Source organism: Hyaena hyaena, unplaced genomic scaffold (genome assembly GCF_003009895.1).
Source record: "Hyaena hyaena isolate Hyena2069 unplaced genomic scaffold, ASM300989v1 scaffold_1077, whole genome shotgun sequence".
NCBI classification, from domain to species: domain Eukaryota; kingdom Metazoa; phylum Chordata; class Mammalia; order Carnivora; family Hyaenidae; genus Hyaena; species Hyaena hyaena.
In genome coordinates, this window is record NW_024081713.1 from 25,003 (window position 1) to 43,201 (window position 18,199).

The following is an 18,199-nucleotide window of genomic DNA, read 5'->3' on the forward strand; positions in this document are numbered from 1 at the left end:
TGTTTAAAGTTTTCATAAAACAATTTGTTTTATTTTTTAATGTTTATTATTTTTGAGAGGGAGGGAGAGAGAGAGAGAGAGAGACACGGAGCACGAGCAAGGGAGAGGCAGACAGAGAGGAAGGCAGAGAATCTGAAGCAGGCTTCAGGTTCTGAGCTGTCTGCACAGAGCCTGACCTGGGGCTCGAACCTACGAACCGTGTGATCATGACCTGAGCTGAAGTCGGACGCTTAACCGACTGAACCACCCAGGTGCCCCTTTCATATAACCATTTATTTATTTATATTTTTAATGTTTTATTTATTTCTAGGAGAGAGAGAGACAGTGTGAGCAGGGGAGGGTCAGAGAGAGAGGGAGTCACAGACTGAAACAGGCTCCAGGCTCTGAGCTGGCAGTCAGCACAGAGCCCGATGCGGGGCTCGAACCCATGAACCGCGAGATCATGACCTAAGTGAAAGTCAGACGCTTAACCGACTAAGCCACCCAGGCGCCCCTCATATAACCATTTAAAGGAAAAGGAGATCTCATTAATTTTTACTTTCTTCATCTGAAACTTGTGATCACATCCATAGGAGATAGGAGCCCTTCTGCTGAGGCTACAAAAAGACATTACATTAAGGATAAGACAATGTTTAGGAGAACAGTGTTTACATGGAGATTGAACTACCATCACATTCTCTTTTACATGCCAGTAGTTGATCTGCTTATTTTATACTTTTTTTACATACTCATTAGTCAGATTATAGCTAGTAACTCTCTGCATTAGCCCTTATCTCTAGCCTTGAAATCTGATTGTAAGATATCAGTCTATCAAGTACACCAGTATACCAAATATATCAAGCTCTAAATAATTACAAATGTGTATCATGGCAGATCCACAAATCCTATCTCCAGGCTGAATCCCAGACATTCAATGGGTTTGATGTTTGATGCTGCAGAAGAACCAAAGCAACAAGATCCACTGAAGTGGCCACCTCTCAGAGAATGGGCTTCTGGACATTGCAAAACTCTTGCAATGTCCAAGCAGCCCTGGGGAGGAGAGGATAACCTTAAGGGCAGACTCGTTATCAAAGCACCCTTCCTCTGATGTCCAAAAGCCACTGCTTGGCCCTCCTCAAAGGCAAGCTGGTTCCCAGACTCCCATTAGATCCCAGGAAACCCTTTGTGGACAGAGGGCCACAGCAATAGCACTGCACTACATACCCGCTGATCCCCATGAACTATGCCACTGAGGAACCCCCTGTTCTTACCAGAAGGGAGAGTCTGGGGGGAATGAGCAAGAATACTGAGCCCTCCTCTACAGGACTCTGAGCACCTAGGACCCAAGACTAAAAGATGTGTATCACTGAATGACATCTCACGCATACACTAGTATCTTGCTTGTTGCCTTCATTAGAATATAAGCTTCCTAAAAGGCAGACCTTGTCTCTCAACCCCAAGGTGGTATCCTCAACAACTAGAACATAGTAGGCAATACTCAATAAATATGCACCGAATGATGATGTGAAGGTTATCATAAACTCTATGTTTATGGCATGCATTGACACTTTCATTAAGTTATCGCACTTTTCTAAACATTCAAGCAAGTGCTTTTAGCAACAGCATGTAAGAACTCCAATAGCCAGCGTACTAGTGGGGAACATCTACAATGATGCTGAGAAAAATTTTTCATCGTACAAAAACCCCATGGACTCTTTACATCCAAGAACTTTAAAAACAGTGGTTCCAATTTGCTTATTTTGTTAGCAGCAAGCTCTTTCTTCAGTGGAGATCTGAGGCAGAGACCCAATATATAAACAAGATAAAAGCGGGGATGTTCAGGTTCAAGCTGGCATAAGCGGAGCAGGGGGGAGATGGGAGTCTGAGCCTGGTTGCCTTCTTTTTTCCCCCAAGGAATCCTCAAGCAGCTCCGGGCAATACCTAGGACAGTGGCTCTCAGCCTTGGCTGCATATTAGAATCACCTGGGGAGCTGAAAAACCCCAGACATCCAGATCACACCCCATGAGCTGCCAAAGCCTGGTGGGAAAAGGGCACGTTATGCTCAGGTTCTATTGGTTGTTTACCGCCCTCCTGAGAGCACACATATGATTTTCTGTTTGATTTTGCCTTAATTTTAGACCAGTGTTGAGAAAGTGTAGAACTCAGAATCAGAAAGAGCAAAGACCAAATCCTAGATCTACCACTTTCTAGTTTTCTGCATGTGGCCTAATTACTTTAGTCCTTTATGGACAAAATCCATGAGAGGATAAAGTCTATCAGAGGGGTAATAGCACCTATCTTGTTTATTAGTGTATCTAGTATTGGCATATAGGATAATCGATAAGCATTAGTTCAATTAATGAATGATTTATGAATTATTCACTGCCATAGAATGGATTAAATCTAGGTTTTAAAGATTCCCAATGCTGTGCATGTAGTAGGTGATCAGAAAATGGTAAGCGCTGCTGTCACCGGGCCATCTCCCGCTAGATTCTCAGACGCACAGGACCTAGGTTCCCTCTTCTTGTACCCTCTCCTTTCAGTGGATGGTTCATGGGCAAACTGGCCTCTAGACTCTGGAAGCAGAGGCAGGGCAAGGAAGGAAGAGGGCAGGGAATGTGGATGTGTTACTCCAAGCCTGCTCAGGGGGAGAAACAGACACAGGGAAAGGACCATCTCTGCACCACAGAAATGGGAGCCCATTCATTCATTTGCTTAATTCATTATTAGTTAATTACTAGGTTTACCCTTTCTCTGTAGCTTTTCCTGATTCCTACCTGGCCGAATAATCAGTCCCCTTACCTGCATTTCATGGCATTCTATGCATATCTTTGCTGAAGCTCTTGTCACATTATGTTACTGATTCTCCTGTCTGTCCCCTATAATACTTTATGAGCTTGTTTGGAGGAGAGATTCTTATTCATTTATCTTTGTATCTTCAGTCTCGAACACAGTACATAGTACCTAGCACCTAACAGGTGCTGAATTAGTTTTCTAAGTTAGACTAAACTGTTGAATATGCTCTACAAGAATGCTTATTCTGCAGACTGGAGAAACTACCACTTACCTACATGTGGACTTGGTCATTTGTTTTCTCATCATTGATGATGTATGTTGGATTAATCTGTGTATGCTGAGTGTGATGACAAGAGTAAAAATCTTCTAGAAATTGCCATTTATGTAGGGAATGCAGTGGTACTGCTCATAGTTTAAAATGAAGTGAATGAATATTGTATACAGAAAAGGCTTATTCTGTTTAAATGGAAAGGTGATAACTATACCCATCTCCCTGGCAGTGCGTGCTAATGGGGACATTTCTCCACACTGCTATTCCTCCTTCCTATTAAGAAAGCTTGACAGCTGCAAGTTTAGGTTTCTCTCCATTCCTATATTTACTCCAAACCTGGGCAGGTAGAGTGCTTATTCATAAATCAGAGAAGAATAGTCAGTCAGAAGTAGCTTAGCTCTTCCCATCCTTCTTGAACTTTCTGAGTATAAAGAATGTTCTTTTCTGTTGCTCCATTCTCCCAATTTGGCAGGGACTTCTCCTGTGCAGGGAGGCCTGTCGTGGCCTAGTGTCACCTGTGACAGCTTGGGGAAGTCTGTCATCATCAGCTGGGGTATAGTTAGAAGCCCTGTTGGCTCTCATATTAAGCTCTCAACTTAGATTCTGTCAGTGTTAGATTGATATTCCGGTCACCATTTTGTTTTGTATCTTATTTCTCAACGTATTCAAAACCTGGGTAGGGAAGGTGAGTACTTTTTTTTGAAACTACCTCTCTGAGACTCCCAACAGCAGACACTCCATGGCATTGGACTTCATTTTGTATATACTTCTATTTTTTTAATTTTTTAAGTTTATTTTGGGGGAGAGAGAGAGAGAGAGAGGCCAAGAGAAAATTCCAAGTAGGCTCAAAGTCATGAACCATGAGATCATGACCTGAGCTGAAATCAAGACTCAGATGCTGAACTGACTGAGCCACTAGGGGCCCATGTATATACTTCTAAATAAGGATGTCACTTAGCTTGTATCAAGCAAAAATATGAAGCCTAGAACTACACATGGAAGATTTAGCAGCAGACCCCATACTGGCATCCGCAAGGACAAAGCACAGGGCAGCGATGGAGGAATAATAAAACATATTTCTGGAGCACTTGCTCAGTAACAACTCAGGCATGGTCCCTCAGCTGGTAAAGATCTGAACCGTTCTGTGAAAACTTGTCCAAGCAGAGTGCCTGAGGCACGGTAGAGACTCAACAGATGGGTAGATGCAAGAGAAAATGAGTGGATAAATAAATTGGTAAATGAATGAGAGAAATCCAGGTAAGAGTCAGGGAAAAATTGGGGTAAGAACGAAAAGGGGGAAAGAAATGGAAATGAAATGCAGACTCATTTGGAGGGCCATCATTATTGTCTGTTCTTGCAGGAGGCTCTTCGAAGTACAAATGGCTTAATTCACCTTAAAATGTGTTGTCTTTCAAAATTCTTAGGGCCAGTGAGTTTGCTCCTTAGCAAGCTAACTAGTGCAAGATAGATTGAGAAATTGATACAAGTGGTTTCTGCTCAGTGAGAAGAAGATGATACTTTAACATGTCTCAGTAGTGTTATGAAAATGGTCACAGATGCCTCTTCCCATTCATTCACCTGGGAGATAGTTTATAAAGTCTGCATACTGTGATTTTATTTTACTCTTAAAAAATTTCTTTTAATGTTTATTTATCTTTAGAGGGAGGGACAGACAGAGCATGATGGGGAGAGGAGCGGGGAGAGAGAGAGAGAGAGAGGGAGACACAGAATACAAAGGAGGCTCCAGGTTGAAATGTCAGCACAGAGCCCAAAGGAGGGCTCAAACCCACAAACCGTGAGATCGTGACCTGAGCTGAAGTTAGATGCTTAATTGACTGAGCCACCCAGGCACCCCTTATTTTACTCTTTTAATAAACTTCTTGAGGTAGGCAGAATATTGTTATTTCCGTTTTATAAATTAGTAAATAGAAGTGCATGAAAATCAAAACAATTATCCAGAGATTTCATTGCTATTAAGGGGAGGTCACTGGAGAATACATCTAAAACTTCTGAGGTCATTTCTAGGGTTCCACGCTAAATCCTAAATATTAGAACAAGATTTCTAAGGGGCTCCTGAGTGGTTCAGTTAGTCAGATGCCTGTGCTGACAGCTCAGAGCCTGGATCCCGCTTCAGATTCTGTGTCTCCCTCTCTCTGCCCCTCCCGCACTCGCACTCTGTCTCTCATAAATAGATAAACATAAAAAAAAAATTTAAAAACAGAACAAGATTTATAAATTCATCATCACTATTCTTTCATAGAGTTTGTGACTAGCAACAAGTTGGTCATGTATCTAAAGTTCATGGTCCCATAACGTCTACCCTTGCTACCAGCTTCACCCTCAGCCCTCAGCAGTCTGGTCACATCTGGAAATTGTCAAAGCCAGGGAAAGCATCTGCACCTTCAGAAGTAGCATTATCCAAATGTGGGAAAGACCGTTTCTTCAGATATGATTTGGAAAGTCTTACGCTATGATTGACATTGCAGAGCATACTTAGTAGTGTCATCTGGGAATTACTGGTGGGCTGGGAGCTGATGACCCATGGCATAGCTTTGGGCTATTAATTGATATGGCCATTACTTTCATGAGAAGGAAGGTCTTGAGCTCTTCCTAGCTGCTAATGGAAGCTAATTTAAGGAAAACTAAAGGTTTGGGGAGGGCCATAAAGTTTTTAAAAATTAGATATTGTGCACAAACCTTTACATGGTAGAGTTCTTGGAGGTGTGAGTGTGTGTGTACTTCCCAGGTTATATTAAGGTTTGTCTCTGATGTTTGGGAAAATGAGTGAGGAAGGCAGGTGACCTCTTCAAACTCTGTCAAAAGAAGTACTACTGACAGAGGCACAATTGAATTAGCTATTTCATTTGATATTTTGGTTCAGAAAATAGTATCTGAACAAATTGGTTACATTCTGTGTTACAGAGAAGAGAGTGCCATTGGAAAGGTGCTAGAGTTGGGGCCACAGCATCTAGGCTGGACTGAATTATGGCCCTGGCCACCTGTAGCTTTTGTATTTATTTTCTAGCTCACACTGCCCCCGAAAGGCACATGGGGCTCCATGGCTGTCACCTGAGATGCTAGAATGGCCCCCTTATTGAAAACTGTTGATCTTTGGCTGCCTAGCTTCAATTCCTCCTGCTAACAGCACCTTGGTTTCCTTCTGGGGAAACGACTGCTCTGTTTTGTGGATCGATAAAGGAAGGGACTGCATCTCCCACCACAGACCCCTGGGAGTGGTCCCTGGGGATTTTCTCTCAGCCCTTGATAGCCAGGGAGAAGCATATAACATAAGCTAGATCTGTTGGATTTTCTCAGCCCAAACTCTGAACTTGAAGCTAACTTATCAAAATAGGAATTATCAAAATATCAAAATGGGCATCTGGCGACATTGCCCAGTGATGGGCAGAGAGTTGAGTGGTGCTTGTCTTCATACTTTCTAGAGCTGTCTTGTTTCTGGGGGTTACATGCCTGGTTCTCTAGCTTCCTCAACCCTGTGAGCACCTCCACAGCCTTGAATAAATTCTTTTGCTTCAGTTCCTCAGACTTGTATTCTATCGTTTGTGATTTCCATACCTAAACTGCAAAAGCCCCTTCACCAGTCCCCTTTCCTCCAGAAATCCTGCATGTTTTCCTAAACAGCAAATATAACCATAACGAGCCCAAACCTGAACAACTTTCAGCATCTCTTTTGTGCCCACAGTTAAAGCTATGCTCCTTAGCATGGCCGAGAAATCTCCTTACCTTGCCAGGATGTTAATTCAGCATCCTACTCAAGAGTTGTCTCTCTCAGGCTGTTACCATCTTACATCAGTTTACTTGGGAAGCACCTCATCTGTCTGAACTTCCTTTTTCTTTGTAAAATCTGACTTTTTTTCCTCCTAGGATTGACTACTCTACATGCAATTCTGTTCTGATCCATTTACTTGTATCTCTTTGACCTTGGTAAATGGAGTTTCCTTGAAGATGGGTATTATCTCACGTTCACCTTTGCATTCCTGGTATCTGGGTACAGGGTAGATACTCATTTTGTGTTTTCATTTTCATGCTGTGTTTTCAGAATGGATGGATGGGTGAAGGAGTGTCACATTTCTTAGGGCACTTGCACACACAGACTCCTGTCTGGTACCTGTTCTTCTAAATGGCCTCCCTAGAGCATGCACCTGCCTTGTAATTGGGGAAATGGTCCTGATAGTCCATGGGGAGTGGAGAAGTCTGTTCATAAAGGTGGCTGCAGCGATACCTCCCTTCCTGTGCACATAACCCTTTGCACTTTGACTTCACTGCTCTTCCCATCAAGAAGTGGGTTTAATCCTCCTCCCATTGAACCAAATCCTGTGACTTCCTTGGCCAAATGGCTACATTTGAATGGACATTGTGGGACTTCTGAACTAGACCTCAAAGAGCCTTGCAGTTTCTGCTTTTGGCCTTTTTCCTTGCTGACCCAAGATCACCACAGAAAGCAGCTCTGTCCAATCTACTGGAGAATGGGAACCCAGGCACTGCAGCAACAGCTAGCAGCAGTCGCCAGACATGTGATCAGGGCCATATTTTAAGAGCCCCTCCGCCCGGTCAGGATGCTGAACCAACTGGATGCAGCCAAGTGGGTGACCTTGGGAGAGACCAGCAGAAGTGCCTCCTAGATGATCTTGGCCTGAGTTGCTGACCTACAGAGTTGTGAGCAAATGAGTGGTTGTTGTTTTAAGCTGCTAAACTTTAGGTGGTTTTTTATTAGGAGGTTGAGAACTGACACTGAGATACTGGGAAACTATAAAGAGCAGGGGCGCATTGCCCCTTAATATTCTCTATTGTTTAATAACTGTGACTCTTTGCCTCAGGTGTCCACTTATGGTGCTGGCCAATACTTCAACTGGTCACTGTTAGTCACAGACTCTTTGCTGCCTATATTAATCAGGCCTATATTAATCTTAGGCTGCCAAAACAAAATGCCACGGACTAAGTGGCTTAAACAATAGAAATTTATTTTCTCACAGTCCTGGAGGCTGGAAGTCTCAGATTCAAGGTGTCAGCAGGGTTGCTTTCCTTTAAGGCACCTCTCCTTGGCTGTGGACACCATGTTCTCTCTGTGTTGTTACCTGGTCTTCTCTGTGTCCTACACTCCTCTGCTTATAAGGACACCTTTCATATTGGCCTAGAGCTTACCCACAAGACCTCATTATACCTTAATTACCTCTTTTAAGGATCATCTCCAGTGATGGTCACACTCTGAGTTACTGGGGGTTAGAGTCTCAATAAGTGAACCTTGGTGGGGACCACAATTCAGCCTATAACATTGCCTAAAGCCTAAGCCATCGCTGCTTTTGCCATCCACTTCTTGTCTACTGGCATTTGGAGAAGCAATTGTGCCATGCTTGGACTGGCCCACCATTAAGTGGCCACTATCACTGTTAGTAATACCCTTCCAGGTGTGCAAAGCTTGTAAAACCATTCCGGGAGGACAAGTGCGTATGTTACCATCAAAGTACTGCGTCTTTGCTGGCTGCCTTTTGGGGCTGCCTGAGTATCCTGTGGAAGTGCACTGCAAGAGACCAGAAGGGGCCAGGCTCTATGGAGGCCACTACAAGCTGGGGCCGTCTCTGCTGATGCTACCATGTCCCTGCCCTAGAAGATACCCTCTTGTGTAAGGGGCAGGGTGGGAATGTAACTTTTGCCAAACTCTCAAGAAGAAAAGCAAACTCATACGGTTTGGAAAGAAGGAATTTGCTCATTCTAAGAATGAGAGCTGGTGCTTCTGCAGCCTGACCCAAATAGAGACTGAAAAGCTAGAGAGTAGAAGTGGTGGCCGGATGGATGGTGCACAAGTGTGTCTATGAACATTTACCTCAGTTAATCAATACACACACAGCAAAGTAATAGAATTATCTAGATTTCTGAAGGGTGATCGGTTAGTATTTATTAAATGTTTGCTACATGTGAGACCCTATGTTATGGGTTGTGAAGAAAAAATCCAAACTTAACTCCTGCTGTTAAATAATTTCTGAAATGCCTGAGTCAACTTTTCTGCCTAACTGAGTCTAGGTTGGATAGTGAGACTGAATCTGGTGACCTGGTTCTTTTACAGCCTCAGGGATTGTTCTTTTTTTTTTTTTTTTTTTTTTTTTGAAGAATACAAATTTATTATCTTACAGTTCTGGAAGTCAGAAGTCTGAAATAGGTCTTATTGGGCTAAAATCAAGGGCTGTGTTCCCTCTGGAGGCTCTAGAGGTGAATACATTCCTTGCCTTTCCAGTTTCTAGAGGCTGCCTGTATTCCTTGGTTTGTATCCACTTCCCCTTTATTCAAAGCCAGCAATAGAGCATCCTTAAGGCTCTCCCCTCTCTGACTTCTGCTCCCATAATTTCCTTCTTTTGCCCTGATTCTGCCATCATGTTGCCTTCTATTTTACCTCTCTCCCCTCCCTCTCAGAAGAACTTTTGCAATTACATTGAGCTCACACAAGTGACGATAATTCCTTCATCTAAACTTCTTTAATCTTGTTTTCTGTTGTTACCATTTTGTGTGCCTGTGTATGTTGAGAATACTTAAGATCTACTCTTTCAGCAATTTCACATATACAATGGAGTATTATTAACTATACTCACTTTCTTGTACATTAGATCTCCAGAACTTATTCATCTTATAACTGAAAGTTTGTACTTTTTGACCTGCATCTCCCGATTCCTCTGCACCCATTCCCTGGCAACCATTGTTCTAACCTCTCGTTCTAGGAGTTTGACCTTTTTAGATTCTACATATGAGTTCATGCAGTATTTGTCATTCTGTTTTTGACTTACTTCACTTAGCATAATGTCTTCCAGATTCATTAATGTTGTCATGAATGGCAGGATATCTATCTTTTTTGAGGCTGACCAATATACTATTTCTTTTTTTTTTTAAATAGTTTATTGTCAAGTTAGTTTCCATATAACACCCAGTGCTCATCCCCACAAGTGCCCTCCTCCATGCCCATTACCCCCCTTCCCTCCCCCCCCCACGCTCTGCCCTCAGTTTGTTCTCAGCATTCAAGAGTCTCTCATGGTTTGCCTCCCTCCCTCTCCCCCAGTATTTTTCCCCTTCTTCTCACCCACAGTCCTCCGTTAAGTTCCTCCTAATCCTCCTACACGTGCAAACATATGGTATTTGTCCTCTGCCTGACTTATTTCGCTCAGCATAACACCCTCAAGGTCCATCCGTGTTGCTACACATGGCCAGATTTCTTTCTTTCTCATTGCCATGGAGTATTCCATGGTATAGATAAACCACATCTTCTTGATCCATTTGTCAGTTGATGGACACAGGCTCTTTCCATGTTTTGGCTACTGTTGAGAGTGCTGCTCTGAACATTGGGGTCCATGTGCCCCTATGCATCAGCACTCCTGTATCCCTTGGGTAAATTCCTAGCAGTGCTATTGCTGGGCCATAGGGGAGTTCTATTGTTAACTTTTTGAGGAATCTCCACACTGTTTTCCAGAGGGGCTGCACCAGTTTGCATTCCCACCAACAGTGCAGGAGGGGGCCCGTTTCTCCACATCCTGGCCAGCATCTAGAGTTTTCTGATTTGCTCATTTTAGCCACTCTGACTGGTGTGAGGTGGTATCCCAGTGTGGTTTTGATTTGTATTTCTCTGATGAGGAGGAATGCTGAGCATCGTTTCATGTGTCTGTTGGCCATCTGGATGTCCTGTTTGGAGAAATGTCTGTTCATGTCTTCTGTCAGGGCACTAATTCTTACTTGTAGTGATCACTGGTATAGGGCGGGAGCTGGCCTGGAAAGATGATCAAGCCACCTGTCAAGAGATCCATTTCATGCTTTCATCTGTTTACTCTACAAGCATTTGCTGAAGATCTCATAATGGGGGCCAGACCTGTGCTATGAACCCTAAGATCAACAGACCACAAAGCTAGGGCTACAGTGCCAGAGAACGTAGAGCCCATGGGTTGTTTAAAGACTCAAGCTAGAAGTGGCTCATTTGCATGAGTTCTTGAAAATAACAGCAGTGTCCCAGTTACTTGCATTCTTGACATTCTAAAAGTGGATTCAGCGAAAATATTCTAACTCGTTAATGCCAGTTAGTTAGGTCAAGTGAAATTTTCTTGCATGGACACCTAAATTGTATGCTTTTAATTTGTGTGTCACACATGCGTACACACACACAACTGTATACGATAATCACACATTCTTATTAATGAAGTCATTATAAACCTGTCTTTGCCTCCATGTATAGCTGCATACAATCACATGCACTAACCTGCATCTTACCTGTGCAACAGATGGAGCTTTGAGCAGCTTCCTATGCTGCTAGTTCAAGGGAAGAGACTGCAAGGATGGCCACTAGTATATCTGGGGAGATACTAAATCCAGTCTGAATCTTGGTGGGTGGTCAAGTTTAGGCACTGACATTCACTGGAAGAGCAGTTTGTGGTGATAAAAGTACAGCCCAGGCCTGGCTTGGGGATAAGTGACCAGGGGGTACAGAGGAGGTGACAGAATAAAAATATGGGTGAGACTGATTTCTTTTTGGTAATTCTACTGGACAGTGCCTCTAGTGAGGTTACATGGTACAATGTGTTCTCACTGTGAAGCCAAGAAAACCTTGTTCTGAATCCCAGCACTTCCAGCATTTCTGCATGTCAATTACCTCCCTCTCACACTTTTGGGAGGTTTAAATGAATAGCATTTATAAAGCAGTTATTACTTTTTTTTAAGTTGAGAGAGAGAGAGAGAGAGAGAGAGAGAGAAAGAAAGCGCAAGCAGGGGAGGGGCAGAGAGAGATGGAGAGAAAGAATCCCAAGCAGTCTCCAAACTGTCCATGTAGAGCCCAATGTGGGGTTCAAACCCATGAACCGTGAGATCGTGACCTGAACTGTAATCAAGAGTTGGATGCTTAACTGACTGAGCCACCCAGGGACCCCTAAAACAGTTATTACTTTGAAGTCCTTTAATAAATGCTAGCTTCTTTCCTTCTCTGGCTTGAAGCCTCTTTCTGTGTCTTGAAGCCACTTTCTTATCTCTCTCAGAGATAGGAAAAAGAAACATATTACATAGAGTGTCCCAAACAATTCAAAGGTACATCCCAGAGTGATAAAAGTTGAGAAATCTTTCTCTTTCCCACCACTTTCAGAGCTATTTAACTTCCCAGGGAGTATGAGAAATATCCAGGGAAAATTGAATTCCCCTCTCTCTGATCTTAAAGTCTATGGAACTAGGCTGTCCTGTTGGGGAGGAGGGGGGTAGAGGCACCTGAAGATGGCAAGTGAAACACACAAGTACTGACACATGCAGGAAGATTGTGTAGGAAGGAAGGAGAAACTATATGGGGGGAATATTTTTCAAAACAGCAGGGAGCCTCACAAGGTCTTATTTCTTGGCTGTTGCTGGGGAGTGGCAAGGGCTGATCATGGGGTCTGAGTGAGCTGGGGGAAGAACTTTAAGGGCACAATAAAGATATAGCTATGTTTTATAAAGCATTTAATGTTTACTTTAGAAAGCATTCAGGCTTTCTTTCCTCTGAGAAATTTTACATTTATCAACTCATTTAACCTTCATAAAAACTTGGTAAGGTAGGTACTGTTAACAGCTGGAGAAACTAAGGCACAGGGTCATACAGCTAGTGAGTACCTGAGCCCAAGACAGACACAAACACAAGCAGCTGCCTCCCAGTCAGTACTCAAAACCATGATGCTTTGGCCTCCACCGTAATTGGACAAAGGAGTTTGAGATATTTTCAAATTTAATGCTGGAGGAATGAAAGACCTAAAAGTGAAAGGCAGAACTATAAGTCTTTTCACAGTGAATACAGAACAATATCTTTATGTTCTTAGAGTAGGGAAGGATTTCTTAAATCAGAACTGCAAAGCACTAACTCTGAGGACAAGATGGATAAATTCAACTATATATTAAAACTAAGAACTTCTGTTCAACAAAACACATCAAGAAAGTGAAAAGACACGCTTTGGGGTAGGAAAGATATTTCCAACAATTATTACAAAAGACCAGTGCCCAGAATCTGTAACTGACTCTTTCAAACCAATAAGAAAAAGGCAAACAATTCAAGAGAAGAATCACAAAGGGTTTCAACCCACTCTTCATAAAAAGGAAATATAAATGGCCAGTAAATATGTGAGAATGTGTTTCACTTCATTAGTCATCCAGGAAATGCAAAATAAAACCACCAAGGAATATCATTAGAACTCACTAGAATAGCTAAAATTAAACACTCTGAAATACCAAGTGTTGATGAAATGTGGAGAAGAGGAAATTCTCATTCAGGCTGATGAGAATGGACAATGGTGCAGACACCTTGGAAATCTACCATTGAAGATCTTCATTCCTTACGACCTGGGACATCATTTTCTGGGGATAAACCTAGAGAAATGTGTGCATAAGTGCACCAGGAAACATACATAAATGATAAGCAATGTTTATAACAGCTTTGTTCCTAATTGTCCCAAACTAGAAGCAACCTAAGTGTCTATTAACAGAGAAATGCGTAAATAAACCATGGCATATGCATACAATTGAATATTATCCAGCAGTGAAAGGAACTACACACAGCAGCTACATACAACGGCATGCATGAATATCACAAACATAATGATGAGTGAGCAATGAACACAGAAAAGTGGCATCACCTCTAGAGACGGTGTCCACCTCTAACTAACATTTTCCCTATTAAAACACCCCTACATGGGGCACCTGGGTGGCTCAGTCGGTTAAGCATCTGACTTCGGCTCAGGTCATGATCTCATGGTCTGTGAGTTCGAGCCCCGCGTCGGGCTCTGGTCTGACAGCTCAGAGTCTGAAGCCTGCTTCAGATTCTGTGTCTCCATCTCTCTCTGCCCCTCCCCCACTTGTGCTCTGTCTCTATCTCTCAAGAATAAATAAATGTAAAAAAAAAAAAAAACACACCTACATGATTTTACTTGGGGAATTCTGGCAGCAGCATCACATTTCAGTGACAGCTCTACTGTCACTTCAGTTTCCTTTCTCTGAATTCCTCTCCATCTACTGTCCATCTTTATGCCTCTTCAGGAATACAGAAATTTTTCTTCTCCTTTTATCCATAGCATGACCTCTGTGCCAGGCATGAGTCTTCATTCTTTTAGTATCTAATATTATCTAAATATCTTTTAGTCTCCACGGAGCCTCATGAAGGATCCAGTTTCATTATCCCCATTTCGCAGACGAGAAAAGGTACAGAACAGCTAGGCAACTAGTCTAAGGTTGCACAATGGGTTAGTGCCAGAGTTAGGATTCATATGCAAGCAGTCAGATCCCAGAGCCCATGATCTTGTCCCTGACATTTTATTGTTTCCCATTAACACATTTCTTCTAGACACATAAAAAACTTGACAGAAAAGGGATTTTGGTGAATAAAAACCTCTTCATTTCTTACATTCTTGCATTGGATACAGTAGGAATACTCAAAATTAGGAATAATGTATTTTATTGACTCTAAGATACCACTGATGGAAAGATGCGCCATTATTTTGTTCTTCATTTAAACTATGACACGAGGTCTTCGTGATAGCGTAGCATGACCCATGACTTGGTCACATTGCTTCAAATTTTCTTTAACAAATTTCAAAGGTCTGGTCAATTTCTCCTGCCTTCAATCTCAGTAACAAAATGTACATGGCTTTATCCACTTACGGATATGTTTCTCTCTCTTTTTAAATTTTAATTTTGTTTATTATTGAGAGAGAGAGACAGAGACAGAGAGACAGAGTGTGAGCAGGGGAGGGGTGGAAAGAGAGGGAGACACAGAATCTGAAGCAGTTCTAGGCTCTGAGCTGTCAGCACAGTGCCCGATGCGGGGCTCGAACTCACAGACTGTGAGATCATGACCTGAGCCAAAGTCAGATGCTCAACCGACTGAGCCACCCAGGCACCCCAGCTATCTTTCTTTACTAGTCTTTGAAAGAGCTAGCTTGTTAGTATACACACACACACACACACACACAGTAAAACCTTGGATTGCAAGTAACTTGCTCTGTGAGTGTTTCACAAAATGAGCAAATCTTTCTAATAAATTTTAACTTGATAAATGAGTGATGTCTTGCAATGCAAGTAGTACATGATGCCAAATGTCACATGAACACAACTGAGCCAAAGGTTCTTGAAATTTGCTTTGATATACAAGTGTTTTGGATTACAAGTGTGTTTTCAGAATGAATTATGCTCACAAACCAAGGTTTTACTGTGTGTGTGTGTGTGTGTGTGTGTATACACACATATATATATATAAAACTGTGGTTATTCCTTCAATGCCAAATACTTCTTTTATTTATCACATTGACACTGCGGCTGCTGTGTTTTCTCCTTTCCTGAAAACACAATAAGCATTTCACTTCAGTGTTGAATTATTGTATATTTTGGAGGATTTTTTCCTCTTGTGATTAAGGAAATGTTTAAACATATAAAAAAGTGGAAAGAATATAATAATGAACTCCCATGAATCTTTTATCTAACTGTAACAATTACCAACATTTTCCTGTTTTGGTTTGAAGGCATTTTAAATTGTTATTAAATTCAATACATGAACAGACTCAGCTAGCTCTGACCATGCTGGAGCACGTGGGCAATAACCATTCTACCGTAAATGACTTCTGGCTGGGAGAGATGGAGCCCACTGTCACTGCAAGTTACAGATCAATGCCAGTGATGTTACAGTGTGGAAAAAAAACATGCGTCTTAGATTGATGACCTGCGGAGGAGTGAGGCCAGGCCACATTTTACGTATGGGTCAGTACCCAAGGGGTCAGGATTGTCTTTACTGAGTACTTTTGAGTTTTTCTATATTTTTTGTTTTTGTTTCTATTTTTCCCTTTTAGTTTCTCCCCATCGCCAAAACACAAACAGAAGATTCCGTGCATGTTCCCCGAACAATCTCCTTCTCCTCCCTCAGTCTTCGGACTGGCAGGCCCAGGCAGGCCTTCAGCAACCCACGGATCACTTTGGTAGGGCCTAGTTGGAGAGAGCCCAGGGCCTCTTTCTTTTCCTCCCAGGAGTATAGGTCACTCCCATGTGCCTGAGGGTGTGTTCACAGCTCAGGTCTGGCCTGCTGTATTCAGTTGAGCCCACTCCAGAGATGTTGCTTTTGTGAAGCACAAGTGATGCTCATTGTCTGCAGATTTAGGACCTGAACCAGGTGCTAAATCCCTTGTACTTTCTCTTTCCCTGATGGTCCTGCCACTTAAACTCCAGAACTTGCCTTTCTACTTCCTTGCCTTTTGTTCTGGTTACTATCTTCCTTTCCGCCAAAGCAAGTCCCTGGATTGATATCCTGATAACAGATCCCTTGGGCCTGGAAACAGGCCCCCAAATCTATGCATTCTCACGTCAGGTACTCTATTGTGGGTTTGCAAGGCTGGGCATTTTGGGCTGGCTATCAGAAGCCTGAGGACAGCATGGCCAAGAGATGCCTTCTCTAGGCTCTGACCCAGTGGTGCTGCCGTGTATGGGAAGAACAATCCCGGCAGGAAGCAGTCTGTGCAGAAGCCTCCTGAGGTCGGGAATGTTCATTTATAATGTCAGAGGAGAGCATGACATGGTGGAGTGAGAGAGATCCGAGTGGCATGTCAGGCAACCAGAGTTTTCTGGTCTTGGCTCTGTCAGTTACTAGCTATTAATTACCGTGATGCCACACACATATCCGGGGTATCTTACAATTCAGAGCACTCTGGCCAAGCTCCAAATGTCAGCCTCTGCTTTCATCTGTCTGCAGGTTTTCTCCAAATCGTCATGGAAGGCCACTTTGCTTATACTGTGTCCCAGCAGCCCTCAACCAATGCCTCTGGGGAGTAGACATGTAAATAATACAGCTCCCTCACTGCATGGGTGGGATAACTCTGAGGCCTGTGTTCTGCTCCACTTCCAGAATTTCCTCAAGGAAATAATCTTCTGATACCCACATTGGTTATCTAGACTGCTAACACATCCTATACTGGTTGTCTTCTCTTCCTTGGCTCACCTTCCCATGCCTCTGTTTTCTTGCATTTCTTAAACTACTTGCATTCAAACCCTTGTTTCAAGGTCTACTTCTTGGAGAAACTAAAACCAAGAGAATAGGCAAGTGGGTCATTTAATTGCCTCAGGCCACAGGTTTCTCACCTGTTAGGTAATAGCAAAGTTTCCAAGTATGTTGTGGTGTTAGGGTTCACCATGCACTTTGGCATGCACCGTCTTGTTTGGAGCTCAGAACAGATATGGAGCAGAAAAGGTCTTGTTATCACACTTTGCAGATGAGAAATGAGAAGCCCTGAGAGGTTTTGTGAGTTTTCCAAGGCCCCTCCACTGGTAAGTGGCTGAGCTGAGACTCGAGCACAGACCCTTGAACTCTGAGGCCACTCATTTTCCTTTTTAGTGTTTCCTGGTCTTCACTGTTCCCTTCTAAAATTTGTCCGTATATTTATGAGTCCAAGAAAAAAAAATTTCAGTGTTGGAGACAGATTACATCATTTGGGCTTTGTCCTTTGTTACTATAGTCAGCCCTGGCTGGAGGAGGTGCTCCCAGGGGTAAGTCTCTGATACCTGGATGGGTGCAGAGCCCTTTCTATAGGTCTCCTGAGAGTGCTGGACTTCCAGGGCCACTAAGCCTTAAGGAATACATTCACATCTCATGATCCCACCAATTGGCTCTCCAATTGGCTTTGGGCCATTAGCCTCAGTGTTATGGTAGAACCCAGAAGCACAGTCAAGGTGGGCTATCTCTACTGGCTCCACATCATCACTTTGTTGTATCTTCCTAGAAATGTTTAACTGGCTCTTGGTACTGACATTTAGCAAGGTCTTTGTCTTTTGATATCCTGGGAGGAAGATCACTAAGTCCCGGAGAAAAGAGGGAAGGTTCCCAATGGATGGCATTTCCTCCAGTAAGACAAAAGCCTTATTAGCCCATCCTAGGGAGGATGTCTTTGGATCCCAACCCTACATCTCTAATCTGACCCCACATCCCACCCAGTCTTCAGACAGGAAAACAAGTATGGGTCTCTGAACTTAGTAACTCTCTTGGACTTCTCTCCATTTGTTCATGGAACACTCTTTCATCCCAGTGGATTTCTCTGTTACCTCTGTTCCTTACTCTCTATTTCATGTTCTCCCTTATTTTTTGGAAGACAAACTCTAACCAATTCTATTTTGATTTGACAATTCCT